The 22,680-nt window shown below is 43.6% G+C and overlaps 1 pseudogene; it reads right to left on the reverse strand.

Moving 5' to 3' along the window:
- Positions 1–6,243: 6,243 nt before the first annotated feature.
- LOC150018559 (HIG1 domain family member 2A pseudogene) lies at positions 6,244–22,431 on the reverse strand (annotated as a pseudogene).
- Between the last annotated feature and the right edge of the window lie 249 nt (positions 22,432–22,680).

A 22,680-nucleotide genomic window follows, 5' to 3' on the forward strand; every position in this document is an offset into this window, starting at 1 on the left:
TCAGTCAAGTGAGCTGGACGAGCTGGGCACCCCCTCGACCCTCCACTTCCCCACACCCAAAATGGGCATGAGGGGCTTCAAAGGGCCAATAAAGTTCTCGTTTGGAAAACACTGCTCACAGCCTTGCACGTAAGAGGTTCTCAGAGGTCTGCGGTTTAATGTTTATAGGAGGGTGGCCTCTTGGTGGAACAAAGCTGGGTTTTGAATGTTAGCTCTACTACTTACTTCCCGTGTGACTCTGGGCAGTAACCGAACCTCTTTGTGCCTCAGTTCCCTCAACTGTAAAATGGGGATACTCCCAAGGTTGCAGCAGGATTAGATGAGATAATCCGTACCTGGTACTCCATTGGTGGCCAATATAGCTACTATTATTGTTGTAATTTCTTCCCTTGTATTCTGCCCACTTCCTTCCATAGTCTGGACCAAAAGACAGTTTCTGCTGGTGAAGCCCTAAATATCACCTCTTCTGCAAAGTCTTCCCTAATCTCTTGAGTAGAAATACTGAGATTCCCCTCCTCTGCAGCTGAGATACTTCATACCTATCCATCATGTTGACTCTCCCGGTCTGATGCTCACCCTGCTTTGAAGGAGGCCTTCTCACCTCTATCACCTTCAGGGTGTGATCAGGTCTTATCCATTGCTGCAAACATGCCACAGAGATGCCCAGATCCTATCAGCTCACAGCACACAGACAAGATGGTCATATTGGTCCAGCACAGCATCCCTAATCAGCCTGGAGTGGAGGGTCAATGGCTGTGCCCCACTGTAACTCATTCACAGCACACTGAGCATGTGGGTGGGTAGCTCTGGCCTGGAGCCCAGAGTCCTTTGGTCCAGCACTCAGGAGGTGCCAGGGGAGTGAATGTGAGCTGGTGAGAGAAAGATGGACCACGGGGTTTTCTTAGCAACTGCCACCTCTCCCTGTCCACAGTTTGAGCAAGACCAGCAGACATTGCTAGGCTGGGTGAGAAAAGGCCTATCTGTTTTGGCTTCTGAATCCATAAGTAGAAGAGACCACAGACCCAGCCAAATCCAAGGGGATGTGCATTTCAGAGGAGTTCCAAAGTTCAGAGCAAAAAAAAAAAAGAAAGAAAGAAAAAATGGTTGTCCTGTTCCACAGGCTACCTGTCTGGAAGGATGGGTGAGCTGTGTCTGCTTTGGAAGGATGACACTGGAACCTGGGGCAGGGTATCTGAGAGACAGACCCTTTGCCAGTAAAGCGCCTGACACTGCTTTCCCAGGCTATCAAGTGTGGCCATTTCTTGGGCCTGTGCTGAGAAGGATCTTTCTTCCTCTTCCAGGGCTAACTCATTCACCAAAAGGGTGTTAGTTCCATTCAATAACAAGGATGCTCAGGACCTGTACTGGGCACAGGGGACACAGAGGTGGCTAAGGCGATTAGCCTGCTCTCAGGAGCCCACCCTCTGGTAGGGAGACTGCCATAGAAACCCAGACACACAGGTGCCACACAGGCAACAGATGCCTTATGCACAGGGACATGGGTCAGAGGGAGAAAGGAGGGTGGGGCATGGGTCAAAGAAGACCTCAGAGTGATGCGGCCAAAGCATGACTTTGAAGACATTTGCAAGATGGAATCAGTAGGAGAAAAGCACTCCTGGCAGAGAGATCGGAACTGAAAGATATGGAGTGAAGAAAAATATTGTCTATGTGGGGAACTTTAAGTTCACAGTGGGAGGGAAGGGTGTGGGCAGAGAGAGGCAGGGTGGGTGATGAGGCTGCAGAAGGAAGCTGCAACCTGCCTCCTCCCTGTGTGGGTGCAGAGGGGGTGGTCTCTTCTGCCCAACCACCAACGTGCTCTGCCATCAGCAGTTCCATCTTTGAATTAGCTTAAGTGAGATGCACGCAAGTGAGTATACCTGTGTCTACTTATATATAAATCATATGACCAGTCAAGTTCTAAAATGTGGGTGGCTGAGCTCAGAGATGTAAGGAAATTGTTAGGAACTCAGGTAGAGTTCAGTATGATGGAGGTTATGCTATGGTAGAAGGTGTGGTCGAGGTCACGGGGAGAGCTGTGACCTGAGAGAAGGAGACCTGGTTTCAGGCTCTGTTCCTGGGATGCTGCCTATGGTCGGGGAGGCCGTCCACTGCTCAAGAACCCACAGCTGGCGGCGGTGCTGGAGGGCTTGGCTCACCTGGGGTGGGGAGCTTCACCATTTCCTAATTCACACAAAGGGGCTGCCCGGGCTCAGCAGAGGTTCTTTTTAAATGGAAGAGTTGGCTCAGGTGACTTCCCAAGTCCCTTCCAGTGCTACCATTACACACACATGCACACTCAAGTAAGTTCTTCATTGATCAAGGAGGCTCATTCTTAATTAAGATCATCCAGTGTAGCCAGACTGGACTCCTTTTCTAGGGATCCCCCTGGGGTCTTCTTCTTCCTTCAAGGCAGAGCCTCGCATTCTTAAGGAAATCTTTGAGTCACCCTATTCCCCCTGCCCCACCCCCACTCCCAGCTCCCTTTTATTTAAATGTCCTCTGAGCACCAACCAGTCTTCCTGACACAGAGTAAGTTAAATATCGGATCTGACTTCTATCGAGCACTAAGTTGTCTCAGGAGGAAGAGACTTTGGAAATACGAATTCTTACACCATCAGTGGTTTCAGCAATTTTCAGGCCTCTATTGGAAATGAATGACCCTCTCCGACAGGAGTGTTGGAGGACTAAAGGTAAATGAAACACACTTAATGGCAGTGCCAAAGCAGCAGGAAAATCTACTGTTTTATTGTCTCTGGAGTGACAAAGCAGCCAGCCCCGAGGGGTCACTCAGGAAAGGGAGAAGGAGGAGGAGGGGAGGAAAGGAGAATAAGAGGGGGAGGGCTATCTTGGAGTTGATCCAAGACCCAAATAGGAAAAACATGGAGAAGAAAATTCATGTTCTTTATATCCTGATTTTTGGAACTTCTTCGTGGGACTTTGTCTGAGTTATCCCCCCACCTATTAGACTGGTGGTGGTGGTGGTGGTGGTGGTGTGTGTGGGATGGGGGTGGGGGGGAAAAGGGGAGCTTCAGATTTCATGAAATCCATTTTAATCACTCTCTGCAATCTACAACACTCCGTAATTACAAGGCTCTTATGCTCAAGTACAAAAAAAAACCTACCAAGAAAGCAACATTAAGCTTGCAAGCGGAAACATGAAAATTCATGAAGCGCATAATTAAGGATCCAATGACAATGTTCACTCTCCCCTTTGCCAGCCCAGGCACTGGAGATCAGCAACAGAATGGGCAAAGAGAAACCCTGAGGCATCTGCTGCTGACAGGACAACCCTCATCCCGCCAGCCTTCTCTCTCCCTGGATTCCTATTTGTTGTTGCCAAAGGCTGTGGATTCCTGATCCCTGGGCCAGCTCTCAGCAACTGATCCCTAGGGCGGGGAGAAAGGGCTGGTCTAGCCTTAGAGAGGAGGGGCCAAAGAGCTGTGTTTGAGAAATGACCCCTGGGCTTGCTGTCACCTGAAGAATTTCCAAAAGACACAGCCAGACCATGACATTCTTTCCTACGAGTGGAGAGAATTCACCCTGAGTCCAGGGCCTCCTTGGTTTTCCCTTCCAGGACCCTAAATCTGCCTTCATCTCAATCCTTGCTGCCAGCCCTACACCCTCAATTCATTCTAAATGGGCCTCCAGGCCAACCTCCCTAGGCATGCATTTAAGAAGTCCCCTTCCCCCTCTTTCAATGTCAGGAAAGACAAAGCAGGACTTGAAGTTGTGACTGAAGTATGAATCTTAACTATGTTACACAGAAAAAAAACCCAAAAAACAAAAAATAACAACTCAGAAACGAACAGGGGAATTAACCATATGCTCACGGGTTAGTTTTGGATTTGGTACCCGCAAGGCAGAAGGTAGGCGGCGGAGGAGGAGATTAACAGGGCTTTATATCTTCTTACTTGTGCAAATTTTCACAATGAGTATAACTAACAGTCAGGAAAAAAAAAATGACATAAACTTTAAATGTCACTTCTGTTCAAAATATGTCGGTAGTTCCTTATTTTCTACATGACAAAATAGAAACTTAGAGCCTGGTATTTACAACCTTCTGTGATCTGGTCCCTATCAAAGGGCCAACTTCATGGGTGTGCGACACTAGGCCCTGCCTGCCCGCAGAGGGCCCATGCTGGCTGAATGCTCTGCTCTGGCCATCTTGAAATTTTTAGTAATTTTTCAACAAAGAGCCCTGTATTTTTGTTTTGCACTGGCTCTCACAATTTATGTAACTGCTCCTGTTCATCATAGTGTCTTCATCAAGAGAAATCACAGTCCAGTTATTCAGAAGAGAATAAGGTGGACAGTAACAATGGATTGTTGTGTCAGGTGAGGGTCTCCTAGGCAGTGGTCAGGGTGGTTAGGAAACCACACCAGGAGCATTTGAAACATTCAGCCTGGGGATGTGGAGAGCCAGGGGAAACTTAGCAAATATTTGTTTAGCACCTTGAGCACTCTTCTAGGCTCTAGGAATAGAGCTGTCAACAAAGCAAGCCAAGTCCCTTCTCTACTGAGCTTTACTGTTAGTCAGGGGAGGCCCACAATAAACCAACAATTATCTACATTGGTCAGTGCTATGAAGAAAAAGAAATTAAAATAAGAGAGCCAGAGAAGGCTGGAGGAGGGAGCCACACTATTTGACTTAGGACCTGAAAGGAAGTGAGTAAGCACGCAGATGATGGAAATGTGGAAGATGTAAACATATACACAGACAATTACAATACACAGTGAGGTCTGTCATAGAGAGGCTTGGTGGGAGCATAAATGAGGAGCAGCCTGTCTAGCCCGGGGTGGAGGGAGGAAGGGCTTGGGAGAGGTTGGGATTTAGTCAACTTTGAATCTTTTCTATCTTTTTCCCCAACCCTTGGACCAGCAGAGACCACATCCTATTGACTATACTTTAGTAATTTTTCTTCTTTTTCCACTACAGTGAGCTAGCTTGGGTCTTCATTTCACCTGAATCATTTCAATAAACCTGGTCTGGCCTTTTCTTCTCATGCTATACCCTCTCTTGGGTGATTGCTTCTACTTTTGGCTTCAGCCTGAATCTTATTCCCCAGCTCTAACCCCTTACTTGAACCCCAAATCTGAATTTCTAACTGCCTTTGTTCCTGAGGATTTCTAGCATCTGAGGATAAGGCTGGCCAACTTTCCAGTTGGCCTCAGAGGCTGTTCCTATTAGGACATTCCAAGGTACTTGCTCAGGACACCAGAACCTTGTGATCAAGGTAAGGACACTGAGGCACAGATAGATGGAGAGGACAAGAACTTAATACTCATTATATATAAATCCCCAGTTATGATGCCTACTTCACAGATGAAGAAACTGAGACTCAGAGAGGTTAAATAGCTTGCCTTCATGCATATGGCTAATAAATGGCAGAGCTGGGATTCAAATTCATCATTAAAGCCTGTTTTGTTTTGTTTTTAAACCAAGACAATACCTAATAGGTGGTATTGCCAAAAAAGTGATAAGCTTATGTCTCAGTCAAGTTGGTGTTTAACATACTTCCTGTGACAGTGCTCTGAAATAGTCTTATAGCCACACAGATGGGAGAATTATTCTTAAAAATGTTCTCCCCCACATGTATCTTTATAATCAGGGTTTTATGTTAAACATATCATGTGAGAGCTGCTTTTCAAAGGACTCTTTCTATAAAGCAAGTAAATGATTTTGTTTCTGAAAATGAATAATCAACCCTTATTTATCTACTACACAGTAAATTTGCTGGAGTCAAAAAAAATATTTTTGGGGGCCAGGTAGACATCATATTCTAACTCTGGATCAACATCAGCTTGTTGCCTTGGACATGTGGGTCGCCTGGCCTGTTTTCTTTATCTGTAAAACTGACATGATTATATCTTGACTTGGGGTGGGGGTGGGATGAGAAATAGAGGAAATCTATGTAAAATGTTGAGCATGGATCCACATATAAGTACAATATTTAATTAATTAATTGATTGATTGATTGATTTTATAAGTGGATCAGAGTTTCTTAAGTAGGGATTGGAGGAGGTGTGGCAGAAATAGAAATGTGCAATACCCAAAGGGAACAGAACCTAAGATTTCTGAAAAAAAAAAAAAAAAATCATGTACTCAATTGGCCACTTCCTCCCCCATTGACACAGGGGCTCAACAGGAGAGAAGAGGGAGTAAGTCCGGTGGCAGGACGGGTGGTTGCTCCTGGGCCTGGGAATGATCTCCGCGGAGCTTTCAAGGCCAGGCCACACACAGGCTCAGGGTCGACACTTAGGAGTGGACACAGCCAAACCCAGCAAAATGGCTGTGACTGTGAAGCCCTGGGCAGCGATCTGGGTGTGCCTCACTGCTCTGGCCCTGCTGGAAGCAGTAGAGGCCGCAGGTGAGGGGCGGCCGCTGGACCCAGGCAGCCTATGGGTACCATCCGGTTCCCACAAGTCTTGCGAAGAAACTTTTCCTTGAAGCTTTCCTGATAGCTGTAGACACTGGGGCTAAAGCCCCCAATGACTCGGGGCTGCGATGGTTCAGAGGGCGCCTTCGGAGTCACAGGAGTTGCCAGGTCTGGGTCAAGGAGCAGCCAGAGAAAATGGGTATGATAAACCCCGCCTCTTGCTGAAGTCTGATTTTTATGTTTTAGGTGATCCATTTTACTATCCAGTTCAGCTGCTCAAGTTACCTCTCTCATTATCACCACCCCTCCCATCATCATCATTATTTTATTCGGCTGTCCAATTAAGCTATTTATTTTGCTATGATGCTGATGTTGATAGTGCAGCTATTCAATTTGCATTCAAATTCAACTCATGCATTTGTAAGGAAACCCTAACCTTCATGTTGACTTTTGTAGTAACCACACCCCTGGCATCCTGATCACACTATGCCCACATAATATTCTCCTTCATCAGCTCTGTCTTCATCTCAGACCCAGGCACCTATTAGATATGCTCTGAGGGCAATCAGCATTCCTTTGTACATGAGTGATATCCATCTTTCCTGCTTGGGCAAAGTGGGTAGGTGGGTAGTTTCAAGGCTGATATAGAGTCAAGGTGATGTCAAAGAAGCCCAGTCTCTAGAAGAGGTTGTCATTTAGATGCTTTGAGCATGACTAGGTCTTTCTTAACAGTGACTTGGAGGAGAATGATTGACTGGTGCTTGGTTTGGAGTGCCAGGTGACACACACAACCTTGGCTTAGCTACTGCTTCCTCGAAGGATTCTGGAGAAGATGCTCAACCAAACTTCCCACTGCCTCAAATGATGTTAAAGTCAATCAGTAAGTGTAGCTTTTTGCACTTTCTCCCTAGAGAGCAGAGGCCACGTTCTCCTGCCCTCTGTAGGTCAAAAGTCATTTAAAGGATATGGTAAGGCAAGCCTCACTCTACCTTACTTAGTTTTGTCATCTGAGGTAAGTCATCTGACTTTCCTAAGCCTATTTTCTTCATCTGTAAAATGGAAATATCCATCTCCCAAGGGTGAGGGTCAAATGAGATCACTCACAACAGCTCTCAACAAACATTAATTCCCTTTCCTCTTTTCCTTCAGACAATCTTTGCAAGGGATATAGACAAAAATCCCCAGGAGAAGAAAAAAGAATATAAAATGAGTTGGTAATGACAAAGGGAACAGAAATATGGTTAATTCATGTCAGGCATTGTGCTAGGCCAGTGAACCACAAGAATTTTTAAAACATGCAATTCTTGACCATTTAGTCAGGGCACTGACCTCTTTAGCTTAGACTGTCAAATAAAAATTAAAAAAATGACAACAGCTTTCCAGTGTGAATACCCTGTCATGAACCATAAATATATAGGTCGTTTAATAGAGTTGCATCTTATTGGGCATGTCACATAATAAGGTTGCATCTAATTGGTTAATTCTTGGTAGCAGAAATCCTTAGATACAAGTATAGTCACCTGATTTTCTTAAAAAATCACTTTAGAACAAAAATGAAAAGAGGAAGTAAAACTGCCTTTATTTGAAGTTGACATAATACTGTACATAGAGAACCCTAAAGACGCCACCAGGAGACTGCTAGAATTGATAAATGAATTCAGCGAAGTAGCAGGATACAAAATCAATATCCAGAAATCAGTTGCAATTTTATATGCCAATAATGAACTATAAGAAAGGGAAATTAAAAAACAATCCCATTCATGATTGCTTCAAAAAAAATAAAATACCTAGAAATAAATCTAATGAATGATGCAAAAGAGCTGTACTGGGAAAATTATAAGACACTGAAGAAAGAAATTGAAGAAGATACAAATAAGTGGAAGCACATACCATGTTCATGGATAGGAAGAATGAACATCATTAAAATGCCCATACTATCCAAAGCAATCTATAGATTCAATGAAATTCCTATCAAGATTTCAGTGATGTAGTTCCCAGAACTAGAACAAATATTCCAAAAATTTATAGGGACCCACAGAAGGCCTCACATAGCAACAGCAATCCTGAGAAAGAACGAAGTTGGAGGGATCATGCTATCTAATATCAAACTATACTACAAGGCCACAGTAATCAAGACAGCATGATACTGGCATAAAAACAGACACATAAATCAATGAAACAGATTGGAGAGCCCAGAAATAAACCCACATCTTTATAGTCAATTAATATTTTACAGAGGAAACATGGATATAATGGGCTAAAGATAGTTTATTCAATAAATGGTATTGGGAAAATTAGACACATACATGCAGAAAAATGAAACTAGACCACCTCCTTACACCACATATAAGAATAAATTCATAATGGATTCAAGACTTAAATCTCAGACCCAAAGCTATAAAAATCCTAGAAGAAAACAGAGGCAGTAAAATCTTGGATATTGCTCGTAGCAATATTTTATTTGATATATCTCCTCAGGCAAGGGAAACAAAAGAAAAAGTAAGCAAACACAACTACATCAAACTAAAAATTTTTACACAGCAAAGGAAATCATCAACAAAATCAAATACAACCCATGGAATGGGAGAACACATTCACCAATACATCTGAAAAGGGGTTAATATCCAAAATTTATAAAGAAGTTATAAAACTCAACACCAAAAAACAAACAATCCAACTAAAAACTGGGCAAAGGACCTGAATAGACAATTCTCCAAAGAGGACATACACATGGCCAATACATATGAAAAGACATATGAAAAGATGCTCAACATCACTAACCATCAGAGAAATACAAATTAAAACCACAATGAGATATTACCTCACACTGCTCAGAATGGCTATCACCAATAAATCAATAAACAACAAGTACTGGTGAGGATGTGGAGAAAGGGGAACCCTAAGGCACTGTTGGTGGGGATGCAGACTGGTGCAGCCATTGTGGAAAGCAGTATAGAGATACCTCAGAAAATTAAAAATGGATCTGCCTTTTGACTCAGTGATCCCTCTTCTGGGAATATATCCAAAGAACATAAGCACCCCTATGTTCATTCCAGCGTTATTTACAATTGCCAAGATATGGAAGCAGCCCAAGTGTCCATCAGTAGATGAGTAGATAAAACAACTATGGGACATTTACACAATGGAATACTACTCAGTTGTAAAAAAGAAGAAAATTTTACCCATTATGACAACATGGATGGACCTAGAGAACATTATGCTAAGTGAAATAAGCCAGTCAGAGAAGGACAAATGCCATACAATTTCACTCGTATGTGGAATCTAATGAACAAACTGAACTAACAAGCAAACTAGAGAGACTCATAGAGAGCAGGCTGACTGCTCGGGGTGGGGTAGGGGTTAGGGAATGGAAGGGTGGAGCAAAAAGGAGAAAGGACTCATGGACATCAACAATAGTGTAGTGATTGCAGGGTGGGGAAGGGGGATATAAGGGAGATAAATGGTAATGGAAAAAATACAACAGAAAATTTAAAAAATCATTAACTATCAAAAAAAGAACAAAATAGGTTGCTAGTTACATTTGTTTTTGTAAGTCAATCAAAATTATACCTACTTTTTTGTCAGATCGGCAAAAAATATTTTTTGTGTGTGTACTGCAGAATTTTAATAATTAGCTTATGTGTGCCATGAGATTAAAAAAAAGAAAAGGTTGAGAATTGCTGTTCTAGGTCCTTTATAGATGCTACAAGTATGCCATTCTTGGGATGACTCTGGAGAGAAGATATCACCTAATCCTTTTTTAAGAAATTGCGGTAAAATACACATAACATAAAATTTATCATTCTTAACCATTTTTAAGTGTACAGTTCAGTGGCATTAAGTCCTCACATTGTTGTCCAACTATCACCACCATCCATCTCCAGAACTCTTCCCATCATGCAAAACTGAAACTCTATACCCATAAAAAATAACTCCCCATTCCCCCCTCCTCCCAGCCTCGGCAACTGCCATTCCACTTTCTGTCTCTAGTTACCTCATGTAAGTGAAATCATACAGAATTTGTCCTTTTGTGACTTGCTTATTTCACTTAGCATTATGTCCCCAAGGTTCCTCTGTGTTGTGTATGTGTCAGCATTCCCATCCTTTTAAATGCTGACTAATATTATGCCACTATGTATATACCACATTTGCTTATCAGGACACTCGGGTTCCTTCCACCTCTTGGCTATTATAGAATGCTATGAACGTGGGTGTGCAAATATTTCTCTGAGGCCATGCTCTCAGTTCTTTTGGCATGTACCCAGAAATGAAATTGCTGGATAATATGGCGATACTATTTTTTAATGTTTTGAGGAATCATTATACTGTTTCCCATAGTGGCTGACCATTTTACCTAATACCTTCTTAAAAATGATATATCTGAGGTTGCAAGGGTCAGCAAGAGGCATGAGGCCCCACAGTTTAGAAAGTGGCAATCAGATGTGAACCGGGACCAATGTGCCCCCCAGCGTACTCATTTAAGTGTATAGATTCCTGAGCCCCCAAGTACAGAGAAATAAAATCACTATGGTTAGGGTCCAGGAGTCTGTATTTTTTTCAAAACAACAACAACAAAAATAAAAATAAAGGAATCCAGGGGTGTGTCTGGTGGGCAGCCAGGTTTGATAACTATTGTTTATTATTGTGATCCTCATCACTGTTGTCCTTATCTTTAATCAAAACCACCCTCTGAAGCATTTTTTACCCACACCAGCTTACTGATTTGTAAACATGTAGGAACATTGGGAATGTAAGGATTACCAGAAAATCTGAACCCTGGGTTTGCTCTCCAGCAGTTGCTGTCTTTCAAAGAGTGACACTTTTAGTAGTCCAATCAACAAGGCATCCTGTCAGGCGTCTGCCCGGGCCTTTCTGAGGTTCCTAACACTCATTAAGCAGCTCAAGCCATGTGTTCTTAAGTAGGTAAGAGGCAGGCCTTTGGCATTTTAATCTCATTAGTAAATTGAAGCCCTAAGATGCAGTAGCCACAGCAGCCCTTTGCCCCTATGGGGTGAAGTTCTCCACCCCCTGAGACTCCACCCACCCCTCTGCCATCACCCACCCATCCTCTCCAGCTTTGCAACCTCTCCTGGGCCTGGAGGGAAAGGGTCTGGGATGTCAGAGCTTGATGCCTTCCAAGGTACTGGCTATAGATGGCTGGATAGACCAGCTCAGGATATCAGGCTGCCTATATCCCAGAGCAGATATTGAATTATCTACCTCAGCCTGACGTGTTGAGTTGGCACAAAGCCACAGGCAATGCTCCCTGAAATCAACTGTCTGTGCCCCCTCCCCCACCAATACTCTTGATAGAAGCCAGACAAGGCTGTGGGGCCTTGGGAAAGAAGCATCCATAGGCAATCTTCCCAGGACAAAGCCCTCATTGTTTCAGTAAGAAGGCATGGGAAAGGCAGAGGGAATGCTTATCTTTTGTCAACTCCAGACAGCCAAAAGGACTCCAGCGAAAATGACTTTAAAAACTAAAACATAGAGGAATATGCAAACGATGTAACTATGACCATCTTCTTCCCTGGGGCAGAAAGAGCTGGGACTTTCTTTTGTAAATGTTCATAGACACACACATTAACACATATGCATCGTTATTATTCTGCTCAAATAATGAGGCAAATGTAAAACAGACACATCCATCCATCCAGTCACTTGTGTATTCAAACATTAACTTAGTGCCATGAATATGCTGGAGGGAACAGTAGTAATCTAGAACAGAGGTTTCTAAGTGGGGGACATATTGCTACTGGCAGAACCTTGGAACCCGTATGTTGGTTCACCAAGCATTATCTATAACTGAGTCAATGTCTTACACAACATAGGTGGTGGCTATTATGATGAATACATATTGAATTCAAACATTACTGAATCCACAGCCACTTTCTGTCACGATATATTTTCTCAGCCAATGAAAGCTGGAGGTATAAATACTAATCACTGGGAGATTCAGACATGCTCTAGACAAAAAGAAGGGTAAAATAATCATATATACTTTCATGAATGGGGATGATAACAAACCACAACCACAGTAGGTAACTAAATGACTTACTACACCTGGGGCCTTATTCTAAGTGCTTTATTTGTTAACCCCCACGACAAATCTATGAAATAGAGATTAACATCCTCCCATTGCAGTAGATGAAACTGAGCATCATTTGCTCAGGGCCACACTCCAGTGGGGGTGAAGTTGGTATTTACTTAGAATGTACAGCTGCAGAGGCAGCATTTGGATTCCCTTCGTCATGGTGGGCAGGCTCGTGTTGTCCAAACACTCTCATTTGAGAGATGAGGAGGTTGAGATGTAGAGAAGCCACGTGGCATGCCCAGAGTCACTTGCTGAGTTCTTGAGGGAGCTGCGGTGAGAACCCAGCTTTCCTGTTTCCATTCTAGTCTCAGTGAGGTTTAAATAAGCCAGACTTCACTCCAAAGTTAAAGTCAAAATAATCTGCCTTGGGGACAAAGGAAAGGAAAGAGACACTCTAGAGCTCAAAGTAAGACAAATGCTGTCTTCTTGTACAACCTACAGCATAGTTTCCTTTTCCTTTGTCTAAGATTCATTGGGAGAAATTCTTGACACATGGGAAGGGAAACCCAGGTTGTGCTGAGGGTCCTGGGGACTCAGCTCCTTGCCTAGGGAGCATTATTTTGGGTATAAAGCAGCCCAGCCCTTCCAGCCCAGCTTAAACGGACATCATTTCTCTCTAATTAGCATCGCACAGCCAAGAAACCCTAGGAATGAAGGCCCTGTCACTCTGAGCATGTGGTGCCCAATTAAATCCCAATGCTCTGTCTCTGGTTGCTGGGCCAGACTGAGAGGTTGGCTCGGGAAGCCACTGTTTGTTGGAGGACAGGTTTTTGGAGGCAGCAGGTGGCAATGGAAAGAGTTTGGCGTCTGACAATCTTGGATGGCAGTTCTGGACACACTGGCCGTGTGACCACAAACAAGTTACCTAACTACTCTGGATAGCGGCTTTTGAATCTAAAAATTGAGGATAATACCTTCCTTGTTTGTGAGTAAAGATATGTAAAACACTTGGTGCAGTTTTGCTTTGAAAAATGAGAATTTAAGAATAGATTAATGTTTTCCAAACCTTTTATTGTAGAAGAATGACTTTTCTTTTTCCATAAAAAAATAAATAAATAAAAATAAAGTAACTTCCAATGTCTCAAGGAGAAAAGATAGCCTCCGAGTTGGTGACGGGTTAGGGGTCAGGGTCCTGCTCTTTTGCATCCTTTCTTTCCATAGTGATTTTGAGGTTCCTCTAGGGAATGCAACTTGCCTAGGTAATCACCTGTCCCCTTTTCAACTGTAACTAAGACAGAAAAAAATAAAATAAAAGAGAGCCTTGGCTGGGGGCTCAACTGATTGAAGCGTCACGCCACACGCTAAAATGCTGCAGGTCTGGTCTCTGGTTGGAGTGCATACAGGAGGCAACCGATTAATGTTTCTCTTTCACATCCATCTCTCTCTTTCTCTCTCTCTCTCTCCACCTTCTCTCTCTAAAATCAGTAAACATATCTTTGGGTGAGGATTGAAAAAACAAAGAGAGAAGGGAGGCAGGAAAGAAGACAAGGAAAGGATACTCTTGACTCTCCTTAACTGGGGGGAAATTTTTACTTGTCCAGCACCAATGACCAAGATGAACTTGGTTTCTATCCTTATGGGCATAATCAGCAGAGAATTCAGACTAGGAACAGGTAATTTAAAGATTAAAAGGCGATTTAAAAGGCAGGTGCGTGGGGAGCTCTATGGGAACACAAAGCAGAGGTTCTGATTTAGTTTAGTGATCAGGGAAGATGAGAGAAGACAGCTGTTTGGACCAGCTGAATGGTGATAGGACAAGAGAGGAGGGATTGGATTCAGGAGGCTGCGGAGATGGTATCACTAGGACATCATGACCAACTGGATGTGGGGTCACGATAGAGAAGGCACACTCAAGGATAACACCCAGGTTTCTGGTCTATAAGCCAAGTATGAAGCTGAAAGTAGCAGGTGCAAAGAACAAGATTCTGCCAGCTCCTCTCTCAGCATCACACAGGATCCAATGTGCATCCCTTGCCCACACAGCTCTCCATCTTCTCCAGTGAGACAGAGGCAGGAGCAACTGACCCATGAACAGCATTAAGGTTGGGAGAACTCTACGGCGCCTACAAAAACCCCTGCAGGCAGAAGTGATTCTGGAAAGTACAGCAACTGCTTGGAGTACATTAATAATAGATGTGTTGGACTCCCTTGGAAATATTTACCCAGCCGGAGTGGTTGAGCTCCAATAACTGGGAACAGAACCTGAGCTTTACCTCAGATAGCCCTGGCTATTGAAAATGAAGCAGCAGCAGCATCCTGGCCTTTCCTGGTGCTGCTGAGGAGAAAACAAGCGTGTCAGTAGCCTCACTCAGGAATACGAGGATTATACCCTGCTGGGAACTGGGACAAAGGCCCTGGGAGGTAGCCACGCAAAGACGCCCAGAAACGTTGGTGCTTATGTGGTGCTTATGACCTACAGACCCTAGCACTCAGTCCTGGTGCTGTTAAGCTGAGCAATATTTTTAGGTCCATTTGAGAGATGATGGTGCTGAGATACAGAAATGTTAAGGCAACTTGTCTAAGGAACTAGCTAGGATGTGATGGAGCGGGGATTCAAACCCAGACAGTTTGGCTCCGTTGTGTGTGACTTTAAACCACTTTGCCTTTGCTGCCTTCTGCTGCCTTTTCCAAAATCAGTCAAGAGAGGGGGCAAGTAGGAGAAAAGCGACCCTACATTGAACTGCCAAAGGCACACTTGCACATTGCTATTGCCTCTGCTGAGAACTCTGGATTCTTCTCACCAGCAAATACAGTAGCCATTCCTCCATTATTAATTATTTACTGAGCATTTGCTGAAGGCCAGACCCTGTGCTAGGCTCAGACTGGGCCTCACATAATGCACACAAAACCTCACTCCTCTCAGAGTTTCGCCCTGTCTCCTCATAGGCAGAGCCTGTTTGTCCTCTCCAAGAACTGCTACCCAGCCTTGAGTTATTCTCTAGGATGGATTTTTCCAAAATAAGTTCTGAAAAACAGAAAGATTGAATAGACATGCAAATAAGTTAGGGAAACATTAGGCCAGCATCCTCACTGCAGGACTTCTCAGAGCCTTTAAAGTGCTCATGGCAATGATATTCACCAGGAATGATTCAGTGTACAGTACTTCTCAGGTGACTCAAAAGGAAATCCTGCTCTTTAAATACATATATATCCTAGAACAAGGTTTGAGATGTTTTACAACTACTATGTCAAAAAATTTTTTTGAATTAGATTTCAAATTCTTTATTTAAAAGCATACCTTATCTCATTACTTTATGTTTAAAAATCAGAAGCCAAAGAAGCTGCAAACATCCAGTACACAAATTTGTGTTCAATTTTGACCTGTCAGGACACTGGCAGGACTTTGAGCCTGGGAACTCTTGACTTACTCATTACCCCAGTTCCTCAGCTCCTACCTTCAGCCAGGCCTAGATCAGACCAGTTGTCTGAAAGGTTTCTTTTTTTTGTTGTTGTTGCTGTTTGCTTTTTTTAAGTATGGCACAAGTGAGTGCTATAAACAAAATTCTGGTGCTGCATCAACTTTCATAGCTGAGTCTGCATCTCTTATTCTGTCTTGAAGGCTACAGCCACTTCTTGCCTATATGAATCCCAAGACAATGTGTTCTCTTCACCCTGGAAACTCCTGGTCAGGGCACAGAGTGGGCCCTTCACCACCTGGCCCCTGCCCCCCTCATGTGGATCCTCCCCTACACGCCCTACACAGCCTCTCAACGTTAACTCTACAGAGCCATAGGTGGTTTCCGGAATGCATTACGGCTTCTTTCCAATGGGGGTCCCACCTGCTGAATCCTCAGCAATCTCGCCTGTGTGGCTTCCCTAACTTTCATCCTTAGCTCAACCCTCCTGGAGTCTATGAAACCTTCTCTGAGGTTGCTCCTGGCTCCCCACGCCCAAGGTTGGGCTAGATGCCCCTCCTGAGTGGCCTGGGCTGTTGCATCCTAAACTGCCCTTGTCTCCTGTGGGATGGGCATGTGTTCTGAGTGAAGATGCCCCATGTATTTCATGCCACAGGCTGCAGTCAAAAGAGTGGGAAGCCACTGCTGTTATGTAACCCACCCATTTAAGATAGTCCAGGTCCTGTGGGAGCCTTTGAGCACCCATACAACAGGCCCTCCACTGTGAAGCTCTGCCTCGCAGGGACAGGGCTTCAGCCTGCTCCTCCTGTGCCCTCCACAGCTAGCGGCCCCCCGACTCCCTCAGGAGAGGTCTGCTGTACGGACTCACATTTTTGTAACAAAATAAAAGCACAAAGCTAGCACAGAAGCATGCCTTATCGGATCTTATTCTCCTAATGTATGTCCTTCACAGTTTTCTAACTTCTACAGCCATAAAATAGCTTTGGGCAGACAGCTGTTTTGAACCAATGAGAGAGAACACAATTGAGCGCTACGGTGCTTCCGGAGCTCTGAGAGAAGCAGGTCAGGCAGAAGAGGCCGGAAGGAGGAGGGACAGGACTGGGCGCTGGAGCCGGGCCCCTGCAGAGGTGTCTGGGCCTCTGACTGAACCGGGGTGGGGGTGGAAAAACAATCGCTCCCCGTGGACCAAAAGCACAGGGCTGCCGCCCAGAGATGAAGGTGCCAGACGGAGCCCTACTCAACTGAATGCACCATTCCACCTGCGGGCAATGGCACGAGAGACACAGGATCAGCAGAAGGAGACTTTGAGGCTTCTTCTGGACTCTGCTGTCCTCCTAGCTCTGCTCTTAACTCCCTCTTTCTTTGGCTCTCAGATTCCACATCTTCAAATGAGAGAGGGTTAGATTAAATCAGTAGCTCTCAATTTTTTGGACTCTGACTCACACAGCACATGCATGTAACTCAAGTCTCACTTCACAATGCTTACCCTTGGAAGCAGCTATATTTTCTGTTGTTTTTGTTCACTTTATAAACTTTTATTGGAGCATGACATTAGGACAATAGAGTGTACACATCATAAATGAAGAGTTTGATACATTCTGACAACTGAAAACCAGCCCTCAGATCAAAAGACAGAACAGTACCTTGAAACCCCTCCCATTTACTCCACTGTACCAACTCCTCCCCAAGGGTAGTCACTAGCCTGACTTGATGACCTCACAGATTAGTTTTGTCTGTTTTTGTACTTCACATTAATAGAGTCACAAAGCTTTTCCATAGCTGACTTTTTCTGTCAGCAATACGTCTGTGAGAATCACTGGGGTGCGGTGTGCAACATTTCAGCAGGGCCAGAGGTTATGCTCACCCACAAGGGCTTTCCATCAACTGAGGTGCCTGGGCCCTCCGGGGGATGGTCCTGAGGCATCTAAGATACCTCAGGATGTTCCTTTTATCCAACAGGTCGAGATGACGTCCCCTAAATTCTGACAGACTCCATCAACCATGGAAGAAGGGCACTCTCCCCTCCTGGGTGCTTTCTTAATGTGAAGGTACATTCTATGCGATACCCCCCAAACTCCTCAGAGCAGCCCTGTCCACAGACTTCTAATTCCATGGAGAAAGGGACTATGGAGCAGATAAAAAATGTGGCCAACTTCAGTTACAGAGTGAGGATGACTGACCTCATGGCCTGTGTTTTCATTTTTATGTTATACTTTTTCCAGGTAGCCAGTCACTGTAAAGAGTGGTGACCACATCCAAAGGACCCAGAGATTCTGTCTCTCATTCTCTCTCTCTCTTTCTCTCTATCACACACACGTACACACACTGACCCCTCCATAGAGGCACATGTGTACATATGCACAGAAAGGTAACACATGCACACAGGCCTGCCGCTTTTCTCAGATCAGAAGTGGGCTGGACTCTACTGGTTCATTACACACTCAGCTTATTTGAGTTTTATCATCTTTCCTAATTTCTAAAGTATTGAAACAGCTCCTAATACATGAATAATACAAATGTGTGTATGTGCAGGGCACTTTACAGTTTATAAAGCTTTTTTACACCCAGTCTCTTATCTGACCCTCACAACCAGCCTTCTGAACATATACAAATATTTGATGATTCTCAAGTTTCCCCAGGTCCAGTGGGGGTCTAAGGCCCTCCCTTCTGGAGATACCAATCCTATTACCCAAGACTGGGCTGTGGCAATAGCTAGAGGTTGGCAGAATTCATGTGGGCACTCAGACTCACCCTAAAAGTTTTCCTTTTAACTGTGTATTCCATTGCAACCAATATTTCCTCATCTGATTCTGAGTAGACTTTTAATTTCATGAATTTTTCAGAGTTGGGCTTGTGTTTGCATGAGCGTTCATGGGAGATGGACACTGGTACCCTATCCCTAATAAACATGCCTATATCTTTTCTCTTCTCCTATTAGAGTCTTCACCACCTCTCGCCTTCTCCTGCAGCTAAAGGTAAGGTACTCTGTTACTTCTAGGGACTAGCATTTATCAGACACTTCCACATGCCAGGCACCAAGTGCTTCGTGTACATTATTGCAGCACGTCTCACACAAATTTTTCGCCACATGTTTTAATAACCTTATTTCACAAACGAGGACAAAAACACTCAGAGAAAAGCAATCCTATGGCGACTTAGTCAGCAAATGATAGGACAGGGATTGGACGCTGTTCCCACTGATCCCTATGTGCTGGTCCCTCCAGTGCCTGGGACAGCGAGAAGCAGTAACTGCTCTACTCAGAGTCAGCAAACTGTCCATATGGAGGTGGGCAGCATATTAGGGGCCCTCCTGTCATACCCGCCTTGTTTCCTCTGAGCTCAGAGAGAAAAAGGGGCTTTCCTAAGAGCAGAGCTGGGGTTGGGACCCAATCTTGTCCTCGGGTTTCTCTTCCTCAGATTCTCATGGATCTCCTGGGACAAAGGATGCTGGTGGAGCTTTGTCTGCACTCCAGGCAGATGCCTCTTTTTAGGGAGACATTTATAATACTAGAAAAAAGATGATCAGAGCAGGAACTGCATTTGAAACCAAATTATGAAAAGTTATTGGGGGAACAAAGAATAAGGAAAGATCTCAAAAGGAGACAAGGTCTTTGTCTTCAATCATTTTTAGGATTGTCTAGTAAAGAAGATAGAGGCTTGGCAAGATGTGAGAAGAGAATTTCAAATCCAGAGTGTTGGAGAACGCTCCAAAAATCCTAAATGTGGGGAGAAACCAAGTTTCTCTTCTGTCCCTGGACATTTTCAAGCACAGGCCAAGTGTCTATAATGTACACTTATCCATCTATCCAGTCATCTATTCATCTTTTTATTTATCCATCCATTGAATGGTCCATGCCTCTAAGACCCTGCAAGTCCCTGAAAGATTTAAGATTTTAAGATTCCACAAGCTTTGAAAGGTACTAACATCTTACAGGGAAGACAAGCAGTAATCTTGTACTCCCTGCTCATTGTTCTTAGGGGCAAAAAAAAGTATTATAAAATAAGTAGAGATAAAGTCTACCTATTAATGCATATTTAAGAAAGAGGCAGAGAAAAAAAGCACCCATAACATTAACTTAAATCATGAATACTTTCTGAAGTATATATAAAAAAAAAAAAACTCACTTTTCTTTAAATCTTCTTAAAAGGGTCTAAGAATAGTCCTTCAAATAATCTTTGAAGTATGCAATTTTAATTTGGACACATGGTAATTTCAGTCTACCTGTTGAAAGAGACAAGAGAGAAATCAGTCATTTTTGATGAGATGCTTTTCTGACGAATAGCAGCGAAGATTCAGGTAGCATGGGCGGGGGTAGGTATTGTCAGCAGTGGGAGCAGCAGCTTTGGCCCCAGGCCAAAGGTTGGATTTGGAACCCTCAGAAAAGGGCAGCTAAGGGGGCGATCACAGTATCTGACACAAAGCAGATGCTCAATAAATATTAAATGAATGAATGAGTGAGAAAGGATGGATGAATAAATGAGTGAGATTCTCACTAACCTGTGATATAGGGAGTTACCCTGTAGGCTCATCTCTTTGACTCTTACAGAGAAACAGAGTGCTGGGCGCTGGGCATATCATGGAAAATGGCACAGAGAAATGTCCATGATGTAGTGGAAAGTGTGAGGGCTTCAGAGGTGGCCATATCTGTCACTTATAATGACACAGCCCTGTGCTAGCTTATTTGTTTATTTGACTGCCATTCTTCAATTGGATACTCAGCCCATTCATTACTTTTCAGTCCTTTTTCTTTTCTAATACAAGCATTTAAGGTCATAAATTTCTCTTAAGTGCTTTCTTGGCTATATTCCACAACTTTAATATTTACTATTTTTGCTATTAAGTTTTAAGTGTTTTATAATTTCTATTATCATTTCTTCTTTTGACTCATGAGTTATTAGGAGTATTTTTGTAAATCTCTCTCTCTCTCCCTCTATGTATATATTTTAAAAAGTCATCTCACTGTTACTGAGTTAAATCTTAACTGTACTATGATGTGAGAATGTGGTCTGTTGGACACTGACTTATCCTTCAAAATTTACTGAGACATATTTTATAGTCTAGGATCCAGTCAACTCTTGTGAATGTTCCATTGTGCTTGAAAAGAACATGTATTCTCCAGTTGGTGGGTGTAAACTTGGACTAGCTTTTTTGTAACCCCCTCCTCCCGCCTCTGCATGTCCATTTCCTTACCTGTTAAAGGGTATGTGAGCAATACATGTTAGTTCCCTCCTGTCATTTAGAATGCCACTTGCTGATGTAGAGGCCGTGCAGACAAAAACAGAGAGGGGGGCACAATAAAGAGAGCCAGTGTGCTATTTCTTGCTTATAACAATAATAATACCCTAAATTTATAAAACATTTGAAAGTTTCCAAATGACCACATGTGCCATTGGTTTCTTACTCTCAACAAAACTGTGAAATGCCACCCAGACAGTGGAGGTGAAGACCTCCATGGAGAAGGGATGTTGGTGTGGTTATTCACTCAGTCCTCTGAGCTGGGACCCCAGGGGCCTCCCTGACTTCTTCCCCCTCATCCCCCATACCTGCTCTGTTCAGTCTACTTGTTACTTACAGATCCCATCCTCATCATCACCCTCAACTACCCTATATCACTTCCTACCTGCTTTGTTCCAACAGATTATGAAATCCCTACTCTTTTAAAAATATAACTTATAAGGAGTAAATTCAGACACGATCTTCTTGGCAGGCATGGTTCCCAAAATTGAGCTGAGGATAAGCATTGGGTCGTGGGTGCCAAAATATCAGAGTCTTGAAGGAAGAGTGTTTACGTCTATCAGATGGAAGCATGGGCTTAGAAAGGTAGAGAAATACTGTGCTAATTAACTTTGAATAGTCTTCATTGAAAAACACTCTTCCCATGACCTTGTTCTCATGGCACCCTGTATTCTCTTTCTCCTTCTCAGAAAGAATTCCCGAGTCATCTAAACCACCACCTCCTCCAGTCCCAAGCTCCCCCTGCAAATCACTGCAGTGTGGCTCCCAGAATGTTCTTTTTAAGGTCATAATGATGTTGTCACTGCAAATTCCAGAGACTTCTCAATCTGCTGTGGCCTCTCTGGAGCACCTGCCAGCAGGGTTGCTGCCTCCTCTGGAAACTGTCCTACATCAGCTTCTAGAGCACCAACCTCTCCAAATTCACCCTTTTTTCCTCCAAGGACTTTCTCTGTCTCTTCTGCTGGTCCCTTTTTCTCTGCCTCATCCTTAAACGTGAAAGAGTAAAGAGTCCCCTCTTCTTTCCCTCCTTAAATTCTGTGATTTAAATTGGCATTTTATAATTTAATTAGAATTGTTTCAATAAAATAGAAATCATAAACTACCACTTATTAAGTGTATATTAATCACTGTGCTAAACATTATTTTACTTAATCTTCGCTACAGCCACTTGAAGTAGGTATTATTAATACTTCTATTTTGCAGATGAGTAAGGAGAAGCTAAGAAAAGAAATGTAATTTGCCTGAGATCACTTAGCTACTATATGGCAGAGCTGGGACTCAAACCACAACCTAATTCAAAACCTGTGCTCTCAGCCACTTCATTTACTTACCTTGCCCTTCTAAACCCTGACCTCTGTGGCTAGCCATTGTCCCACAGTGCCACGGGTTTCATGTTTTCATTTTGCTTCCCTCTGAATGGAAGGTCTTTATCTGCACTGTGTGCTAAGAAAATTCTATTCATTGTTCAAGACCCAGGTCCAATGGCCCTCTTTTCCACAAAGCTCCCCGCAAGGCCAGTCACTTGAATTGCTCCCATCTCCTTACAGCTCTACACAGTTACCAAATTATCTATTCATTCCTCTGATCACGCATCCATCTGTCCACCAAAGAATTACA

Source organism: Furipterus horrens, unplaced genomic scaffold (assembly GCF_987537825.1).
Source record: "Furipterus horrens unplaced genomic scaffold, mFurHor1.1.pri manual_scaffold_2, whole genome shotgun sequence".
Classification (NCBI taxonomy): domain Eukaryota; kingdom Metazoa; phylum Chordata; class Mammalia; order Chiroptera; family Furipteridae; genus Furipterus; species Furipterus horrens.